The following is a 10868-nucleotide window of genomic DNA, read 5'->3' as shown; positions in this document are numbered from 1 at the left end:
ATTCTTCTTCATGGTGTGTTTTTTTTTGGGGGGGGGCACCAGATCAGTGTTTGGCTGAGTGGGTTACACCACTAACTTTGGTACAGAGGGTCGGTGTTTGATTCCAGGTCATCCCAGTGTGGGTCGTGAATGCTACCTGTGTTTCTCCTCGTGTTCGTCTGCCGCCATGTGTCCTCTCTCCTGCAAGCAAAGATTATTTCCCTTGGTTTGATTGTTTATCGTTGTGATTAAAAATCTCTTGAAACACATTTACAGTAAACTTAGTGGAAGGATGGAACATGGAGCAAGAAAGAATCCATGACATGTCGGAGTGGATCTGAACCCTAGATCTGGACAAAGGGGCGGAGCCAGAATCTCCTTCTTCATGAAGACTATCAGACACATTTACTGACTGATTCTGGGAGTGTGAGACAGATTTGCTGACTGATTGGATTCACGTGAGGACAGTTGTTGATCTACTTCTATAAGTATACTTCAATAAGTCTATTGTGAGTAACTGTACAAAAACATCTGATAACAGAATTAATCATCTCTCCACATTCAGTATTTTCCTGCGGAATCTGGGTCACGTCTGTTGATGTGTCTCTTTGACTCTCGTGGCGTTGGATGAGTTGAAGCTGCCTCGTTACCAGATGAGCTCAGTCTTCATGAATCATGACAGGTTGTTTTCTTTCAACCTGGAGCTTCACGCCCTCCGGCAGCACGTCGGGGCGTCGAGCACTGACATCACACCTTTTTCCAGGTTAACCATCTCTCGTGTCAAAGAGCGTCGAGTGACGAGTCGACCACAGCTGCTCCGAACAACAAGACTGACTCTGTGTTCGCTGCACCGACTGACGCGTGAGTCACTACTGTGGACTCCTCCTTTCATCTCCACAGTTAAACCCAGATGAAGTTTTGTTCCTTCTGAACAATGCGCGGAGCGGCTTTGCATATTCATGATATCTGTTGGTGTCCGGTGATGTTTTAATGCGAGGTGAGCAGAGCAGCGGGGGCGAGCGCCTGCTTCACTCCTCTGAGCCTAATGGACGGAGCCCGGAGAGAGCGGCTCGCAAAGATCAATCAACCGTGAGTCCCTGCGTGTCGCGGCCTCCACGCGTTAGGGGAACATTTCCACAGACACACAGATCACCTTGTCCCCAGCATGTCGCCCGCGGTGGCTACAGGGGGACACAGAGCAACTACAAACAGACATGAAGCAACTACCAACAGACATGAAGCAACTACAAACAGACATGAAGCAACTACAAACAGACATGAAGCAACTACAAACAGACATGAAGCAACTACAAACAGACATGAAGCAACTACCAACAGACATGAAGCAACTACAAACAGACATGAAGCAACTACAAACAGACATGAAGCAACTACAAACAGACATGAAGCAACTACAAACAGACATGAAGCAACTAACAACAGACATGAAGCAACTACAAACAGACATGAAGCAACTAACAACAGACATGAAGCAACTACCAACAGACATGAAGCAACTACAAACAGACATGAAGCAACTACAAACAGACATGAAGCAACTACCAACAGACACAAAGCAACTACCAACAGACATGAAGCAACTACCAACAGGCATGAAGCAACTACCAACAGATACAAAGCAACTACCAACAGACACAAAGCAACTACCAACAGACACAAAGCAACTACCAACAGACATGAAGCAACTACCAACAGGCATGAAGCAACTACCAACAGATACAAAGCAACTACCAACAGACACAAAGCAACTACCAACAGACACTGAGCAACTACCAACAGACACAAAGCAACTACCAACAGACACTGAGCAACTACCAACAGACACAAAGCAACTACCAACAGACACTGAGCAACTACCAACAGACATGAAGCAACTACCAACAGACACAAAGCAACTACCAACAGACACAAAGCAACTACCAACAGACACTGAGCAACTACCAATAGACATGAAGCAACTACCAACAGACATGAAGCAACTACCAACAGACACTGAGCAACTACCAACAGACACAAAGCAACTACCAACAGACATGAAGCAACTACCAACAGACACAAAGCAACTACAAAAAGACAGAAAGCAACTACCAACAGATACAAAGCAACTACCAACAGACACAAAGCAACTACCAACAGACACTGAGCAACTACCAACAGACACAAAGCAACTACCAACAGACACAAAGCAACTACCAACAGACACTGAGCAACTACCAATAGACATGAAGCAACTACCAACATGCATGAAGCAACTACAAACAGATACTGAGCAACTACCAACAGACACAAAGCAACTACCAACAGACACAAAGCAACTACCAACAGACACAAAGCAACTACAAAAAGACAGAAAGCAACTACCAACGGACACTGAGCAACTACCAACAGACATGAAGCAACTACCAACAGACACAAAGCAACTACAAAAAGACAGAAAACAACTACCAACGGACACTGAGCAACTACCAACAGACATGAAGCAACTACCAACAGACACAAAGCAACTACAAAAAGACAGAAAGCAACTACAAACAGACACTGAGCAACTACCAACAGACACAAAGCAACTACAAAAAGACAGAAAGCAACTACAAACAGACACTGAGCAACTACCAACAGACATGAAGCAACTACCAACAGACATGATGACAACACAAAGAGACAAAACACAAAACAACTTGAAAAAGAAGCAAGCGGACACTAGAGAGACTACGAAGAGACACAACATGACTCCACCCCGTGGCCACGCCTCTCTGGATCACTTCAGAGTTGTTTGTCGAGTGAGTAAGTGAAGGCATTTTTGTTGAAACCGAATCTTCTTTAAAAACATTATTTCTAAAAACGTGAGCAAACAGTTGTCACTGGTCTGCGGTCGAAACAAAATCGATCATATTTTGTGACCAAACAGAAGAATTAAAAAAACAGTCTGAGTCTGGTTTGGTCTTTTTCACGAGGAACATGCTGCAGGACGACCGTCCCTCCACCTCCACATCAATAAATGATCCAATAATGTGATAAATAATTTCCAACAAGTCGACAAGTACCGCACCGCTTCGCTCTCTCAACCTGAACCTTTCCACATCTTTATTTCATGAGCATCATTTTTCTCTTAGCCAGAGAGCAACGACTTCCGATGGAGTCGAGTTTATGTTTTTGTTTTGTCTGAAGAAAATCCCTGGAAGCACAAACAGTTTTCATTCGTTTGCTGTCACTTCCTCCCTTCGCGTGGCGTTAGCATGCTAACCAGCTAGCTCCCGCCCGTCTCGTCTTTCTGAGGAAGAAGCTCTGGCAGCATCACGCTGCATTCAGGTCGTGTGGGAGTTCCAACCGTCTGATGGACTTGACGGCTCAAAGAGAGTGCGAGAGTCTTTGTGTGTTTGAATGACTCAAGTCGTCTCCAGACTTTGTTTGCTCTGAATAATCATAATTCTTTTCTTTTCACAGTTGACACTCAACACTTGTGAATGCTGTAACTGGTCTGCGAGACGTTAAACGTTCAGCGGGTAGTCATGTCCTCCTGGACTCGCTTCAGCAATTCAAAGCACAACTCACAACACATCTGTTTAGATTAGCTTACCCAACATAACGTCCACCATGTCTACCTTCATTTTATTTATTTATATGTGTTTAACTGTAGTCACCTCAAGTTATTGACTAAAATGTCTTTAACTAGTCGCCTGATTTTACTTCTGATATATTTGCTGTGCTTTTATTAATGTCTTGTTTATGTTCTTCAGGTGTCCTTGGGTGTCTTGAAAGGCGCGACAAATAAAATGTATTATTATTATTATTATTATTATTATCTGAAAATGTTCTCAAACCAAAGAGAACTGGAAACTTCCATGATGTTGTTTTTTTGTCTTTGGGCAACTCGGAGGCAACGCAACAAACTTCAAACACAACATTGACTTATTATCCCTGTATAACGCGGATGTGTGGAACGTGTTAGCAAACACACGATCATTCGTTTGCAGGAATTGTTTGTGTCCCTTGACATTTAATGAAAATTATTCACGCTTCTTTTGGGTCTAATGTGATTTCGGCCTCCTGAGGGACAAAAACCATGGGGCTCGTTCGCCAGGTGCTGGGCAGCGACTGCACTGTGGCGTCACTGGAACCGTTTCATGGAAAACAGCTGTTCGTGCCGGAGCGACGCTGATATAGGTGGTGAGACGTGAGCGCAAAAACATTCAAGGAGCGGGGCTGGGAAAAAAGCCAAACGAGGTGCTGAGAGAAGCTTAAAAAAAAAGCTAAATTAAGCTTCATTTAATTCCCCAAAATGACCAACATAGCAAAAAGCAATGTAACTACAAGGTCAAAGGTCAGAGGTCACAGCGTCCTGACGCTGATGGATGGAGTGAACACATGGTCCCATGACCTTGCACTGATCCAGGACATTGAGAGGAGGACAAAGAGGCTTTTTAATTCAAAATTATAAACGTTTCTCAGCTCACAATTCCATCGTTCACCTACAAATATGCACTGTAAAAAAATGACTTGATTTGTGTGTTTTTTTAATAGTTAAAATCTCACATGTAGCAAGTCAGCTTTAAATTTAAATCTGTACTCAAAATATGAAGCTACAGCAATTTGCCCGTTAGCTTAGCTCAGCACAAAGCCTGGAAACAGCGGCACATGGGACATGATGCTGATCGTATCTTAATCTCTCATCTTCATCACCCCCTCTCTTCGTCTTCCAGTCTCCTCATCTCGTCCCGTATCTCTTCCCGGCCCAGAGCTGAGCTTCGGTCGATCGATTGACGAGTGTCGGTAAAAGTTCATAAGTCTGACATTGGATGAAGGTAGTTAACGTTAGGTAGCTAGTTGTGTTTACTCCACTGAAACCCCAGACTGTATTTAAAGATTTATACGACATTACAGCCCACAAAAGTGAAGCCAAATCATCATGATCGCCCCCTGGTGTCTGGCTGCAGTACAGGCCATAAGCCCCGCCCCCCTCTCCCTCCACGTTAGCAGCATCACTGCCGCACAGTGAGATATTGTGGCTCCGTCTCTATGTACATTCTCAGACTGTCACTTCAATCAGCCGGGTGCAGGAGGTTGTTTACTTTCTCTCTCTTAGAATTTGTTTGTGGCTTCAGGAAAACTTCCACAAATCAGCAGCTATTTCGACAAAAAGCCCAGAAAGAAACACAAGTAGACCTCACGGCTGAACAACAAAGCTCTCATTGTTAGCGGGACGACTTTGAAGTGAACTCTAAATTCTCCACTAATCTGATTCGCCGGCTGCGCGTGTGATGTACCGGCGGTGTCGCCGCTCTCAGGTCAGCCCGTAACGTCGTTAATTACCATCCTCGCTCTGTCATTCCGTTTCATGTCGGCTCATTAACCTGCTTCAAACTGTCTGTTTACCGTCTGCCGTCGTCTTCCACTCTCTCCCCCTCTCGCTCCGCTCTCCTCTCCGTTGCTCTTTCGTTCAACTCGCTCTTTGTTCCTGGAGTTTGTTAGTGTTTCATCCCCCCATCTGTCGGCCTCCTCTCTGTTCTCCCTCTGTCTTATTCAGTCTTCAGCCTTCAAATGTTACATTTAAAATGAAAAATTATTCCTTTTTTTTTTTCTCATTTAAAAACTTCCATCTTCCTCTTTTGTCCTTTGTTTGACACCTCGTCTTCTTCTCTGTCTGGTGAATCGTGCAGCTCCTTCAGCTGGAGTCCTGCCACACGTCTGTCACTCTTTGCTCCTTCAGACGGACAGACTACTGCCAACGAGGATGTAACTTCTGAAGACACACTTGAACTTTCTGCACAGAATCAAATGTTTGCAGCTTCAATACTCGTGATCCTTCCTGCAGAACAGTTTTCTATTTGGGGGTGTGGCCTGACTGAGAGCTCGTCCACCTTCACCTGCAACCAATCATCCTGTGTATCTTTGAACGCAGACACATTTTTGTTTTAATTGGGTATTTAAAAATGTGCTGTATTGCTACTTCCACTTGTAAATACAGGACCTGAGTTATTCTTCCGTCACTGTGGATAACTAAAAAGTGGCGACATTGAAAGTACACCGGTGACTCACACCAGGACTTCAACTGTAGACGGAGGGAAACATTCAAAGAAAGGTCACTACTCCTCTGAAGACATTTCCGTCCACAAAGTCTCAACACCCAAAGTGCTGCTTCGCTTTTTCTTATTTTAGCAGAAAAGTGTCTCTGAAGTTGGGCCTGATTTAGCAATGTAAAGACCTTTAGCTGCTGCGAGCGCGAGGCGACTTGATCATCAGACACCGCGGAGGAGACGAGGGACTGTGTACTGCGTTTGTTCTCACCCTGATTAAAGAGCTGCGCTTCGGTTAGAATAGATCCAGACGTTTTATTTCGGGAGACGACAGTTAAAAACTGCGAAGGGAAACAGGGAAACACAAGTTTACTGAGGGGGTGTGTGTGTGTGTGTGTGTGTGTGTATGTGTGTGGGTGTGCCTCAGGTCCAGTCATTATGAAAACTGTACAGTCAGCAGAATAAACAGCTGATGGACTAATTCCCCATCTGCTCCCTGTCTCTCACACACACACACACACACACACACACACACACACACACACACACACACACACACACACACACACACACACACACACACAGTCCTGCATCTTTTGCCAAAGCACACACCCACACACTGCCAAGAAATACAATAAATTAGAAACACTTACACACCATTTTGGCAAACACAAACATGCTCACAGATGCTTATGGCCCATACACATGTACTGTATCCACACACACACACACACACACACAAACACACACACATAGATGTGCTAAATACTTGTGCAATGTGTATCCAGTGGTACAGGAGGACGGAGTAACTGTCCCATTTACAGCCTGTAACAAACACTCCGGAGACCAGTTAGACCTGCTGCCAAAACAAACACACACACACACACACACACACACGGACACGAGTCACAGATTTATTGGTGTGTAGACAGATGCCTCTTAAACTGTTTTACACCAAGATAAAAGCAAATATGCAGGGCTGTTGTCTTTAAAGCAAAGACACTGAATAAAGGAAACCGACTCCTTCCTCGCTGACTGACGGCCACACGGTGAGTTCAGGACGTAGGAGATGAGGCGTGGCGTCCAACTGGCAACACACCGCGACGTCACCCACTGGTTGGTAAACTGCCGTTTTCAAATCCTCAAGTTTAGTATTTTGTTCGGCGCCATCTTGGTTTGTCTGAACCAGAAGTGGGGTGTGGTCTGAGCGCTCGAGGACACTGCACTTCCACCTCCACCTGCAACCACAATGTACAATATGAACATCATGTATTGAAGAAGACTTGAAACTAGAGATTGAACCATAATCTCCTCAGGAAAATGTTTCCCTCACGTTATAAATCAAGTGAGAATTAGAGTCACGTTCTCACAGAGTCGCCCCCTGCTGGTCAGTACACAGAATACAGGCTTGGCTTCAATTTCTGGCCCCGGAGTGTATTTTTACACAGAGTCGATGGTGACGAAATAACACCAACACTAAATGCTTTTAAACCACTGTGAAACCACCCTCGGGCTTCTTAGTCAGCCGCGCCATCGCGACACTGTCCGTTCTTTCATATCGTGGCTGTAATGAACACAGGAGACACTAGCAGAACTTATTCACCTCTTTATCCTTTCTGTTTTGTGCACTTTGCTGGCTCCGACGATAGTTTGCACAACATGACATTGTGCAGCAAAACTTTAGTCCCCATGCCTAGAAAAGATTTCAATGTCAAGAGGCCCTCCTGGTTAATTAAGGTTTTAAAACACTCATCCGTCTCTGCCTCGCTGTAGCTGAGCTGAGCGTAGGAAACAAAACACCGACGTTCCAAACGCAGCAGCAGCAGCTGGGAGAAGCTGGAGTGAGCCTCACTCTCTCTCTCTGCAGATCTCCGCTTTGCCAAAACCCTCTGCGCTTGAACTGAGTCGTGTTTGTCTGCCAGTCAGACAGTGTTGCTAGCGGCAGAGTCTCCGTGAGAACCTGACTGAAATAATGAACGGATGAAGTGGTCTGGGTGAATCACAAGGTGCAGAGTGCAGAACAGTTCGGCTTTGGGTTCAATGTAAACTGGCAGTTTGTGTCCGATGACGCAGTGAACTGTTTCTGTATTAAACCAGAATTATGCTAAAAGGAAACTAAGTCTTGATCAAGTCTCTGAAATGTGCACATTTGTTGTATATGGCGTCGTCACGATACCGGAACTTTGGAATTCGGTACCAATACCATTGGAATACCAATATTCTCAACACTACACCGGCAAACAATCAAGCTGTTTAGTTTATGTTGCGTACTCAGCTGTCTCACTGTTCGCCTACAAGATACGATTATCCTGAATATGACAATACTATCCTGAACAAATCAGCACAGGACTAAACAAGATAACGTTAGCCTACACAAGTCTTTAACTGAAAAAGATAGCGTTAGCTTGAATATGATCATAATATCCTGAAAAAGATGTTAGCTTGAACAACACAACATTAGCCTAAAAAAAGATAGCGTTAGCTTGAATATAAATAACGTTAGCCTAAACAAGATCATCTGAGCCTCAACAATATGACGTTAGCGTAAACAAGACGACGTTAGCCGTTGTGAGTGGAATGTTGCATTCAAAGGCTTCATATTAGGTGGAGGATTATCTATATACAGAAATGACTCATTTGTTGTTGTATATATGTACATACGTTGGCAGGACTGAGAAGTTTTTATACTTCTCTGTGGCAGAGAAGCTGAACTTGCTGAAAAACTGAAAGACGCCAGTCAACCACCAACCGCCTCCGCAGAGCAGCGATGTGGTTCACGCCTCTCGTTTGTTTGGCATGAATTATAATAATTTGTAATCATAGCGGTCGGGGAGGAGGAAGGTGAAATATATTCTTACTCTTACGTACTTTTTTACTGCACGACCATTTTACCATAATCTTTCAACCGTTTTTAGCCTGTAAATGTTTAATGTAGTCACTCTGAGAACAATCGCCTCAGAGGCGTCTCCGGCATAATATCCAGATAATACACGAGCATTATTATTGTTTTATAGACGATCATTAATGTAATTGCTTCCTGTTTGTGTGAGTCACTCTGCTCCCTGTTGATTCTGCTGAGCTACAGACAAACTGCTTAGTTTGTCAAAGCCAAGAGAATATTAACAACTTCATTTGAAATTAAGGTTTTTCATTTTCCTGTTTAATATGTTTCATATTTTTATTATTACCGAAAACCAGATCGATCAGTGAGCGCACGTCCAACCTTCATCTGACCACTGAGTTTGGTGGTCAAATGTGAGAGGTCCCCGTGACCTCAAAAAATATACGTTGTTGGTCATAGAGCAAGAATTCATACACCAATTATGACACGATTGAATACAAAATGTCTAATAGGATAAAATTATGAAATGATGAGGTCAACTTAAGTCCAAAACCAATTCACAATATTGTCGGGAAGTGTATTTTCCTGCACCTCGACAGGTTGCTGGAGTCGATCAACCCCGAGGTCGTAGTTCCACCTGTGGAGTTCGTTGATACAATAGGTTTTACCAGCTGCTGCTGTTACACTTCGACCCGGGTGAAGTGTCACCTGGTCATCTGCTTGTAGGGCGTTTCCACTTTCACACCTCAGATCACATTATAGAGGTGTGAATGTGCTTTTAGCCTAATTCACACACACACACACGCACGCACACACACACACACACCCACACACACGCACACACACACACACACACACACGGGTCAAATCCATTACCAAAGGCGCAGAGAAGGCAGCTGACAGCAGCACCTTTCATCCCTATGGGACATGGACACACACACACACACACACACTCTCTCAAGGTACTTTCACACGAAAAGCCTTTGCTCTTAATTTTACACCAGTTTCCTGATGATGGATCATGTGCGAAGCTGCAAGTTCATGGTTTTCACTGCAAATTTGTCTTTTTCTGAGGGTTTTTTTAATTATTTTTTTTACTTTAAGTTTTTCGGTGTTGAACAGTACAGTCTCTTCAAGGAAATCAAATATAAACACGTTCGGCATCATCCTCTTTCATATGTTCACCAAATAAGGTGACCTTTATTTATAGAACCAAAGTAGATCAAAATTGACCAGTACAATGAAAAATTGATTTGTCTGTAGTGTCTCGCCTCAACACAAATGTCCTTGTATCTCCTTAAATCTACATACTACTGTGTTAAGAACATAGACTGAATATCAAAATGGGCGTAAAGTGCAAGGTGAAGCCAATGCCGAAGTGTGTGAAGCCTGTATTCTGTGTACTGACCAGCAGAGGGCGACTCTATGAGAAAGTGACTCTACTTCTCACTTGATTTATAACGTCAGTTAAACATTTATTTTAACATTTAGGAATTTATGGTTCAATCTCTAGTTTCAAGTCTTCTTCAACACATGATGTTCATTTTGTACATTATGTTTTCATGTACAGTCAAATAGACCATAAAGTACCAGATGTATTAGGGGCGTGGATACAGCGCGATTGACAGCTGGTACCGTCCAATAGGTGCAGGCCGCAGGTGAAGAAGAAACCCTCGAAATATGTTTGCTTCTGGTTTTGAAAAAAAAAACAGATGGCATCGGCAAAAATGCCAAACTCGGGGCTTCAAAACAGCAGCTCACAAACCAATAAGTGGGTTGATACTTGGTCATTAAGAAGTGACCAAGTGCTCAATATTCTGGTCACGACAACACTCCTGCGCTGTGGTTCCCTGCTGACGGAGACGATGTGTTCAGGTGCGCGTTCCCCGAGCCCCCGTCCTCCGGAGAGTCGTGTTGACTCCGAGGTTAACAGGCGTCGACCTTTGTGTTGAACTCGATGCTCTGAATGTTAAATCTGCTCAGTGGGCAACACTGACCTCAGGCCAGCAGAC

This window comes from Scophthalmus maximus, chromosome 2 (assembly GCF_022379125.1).
Source record: "Scophthalmus maximus strain ysfricsl-2021 chromosome 2, ASM2237912v1, whole genome shotgun sequence".
NCBI lineage: Eukaryota > Metazoa > Chordata > Actinopteri > Pleuronectiformes > Scophthalmidae > Scophthalmus > Scophthalmus maximus.
This window is presented reverse-complemented; position numbering follows the sequence as displayed.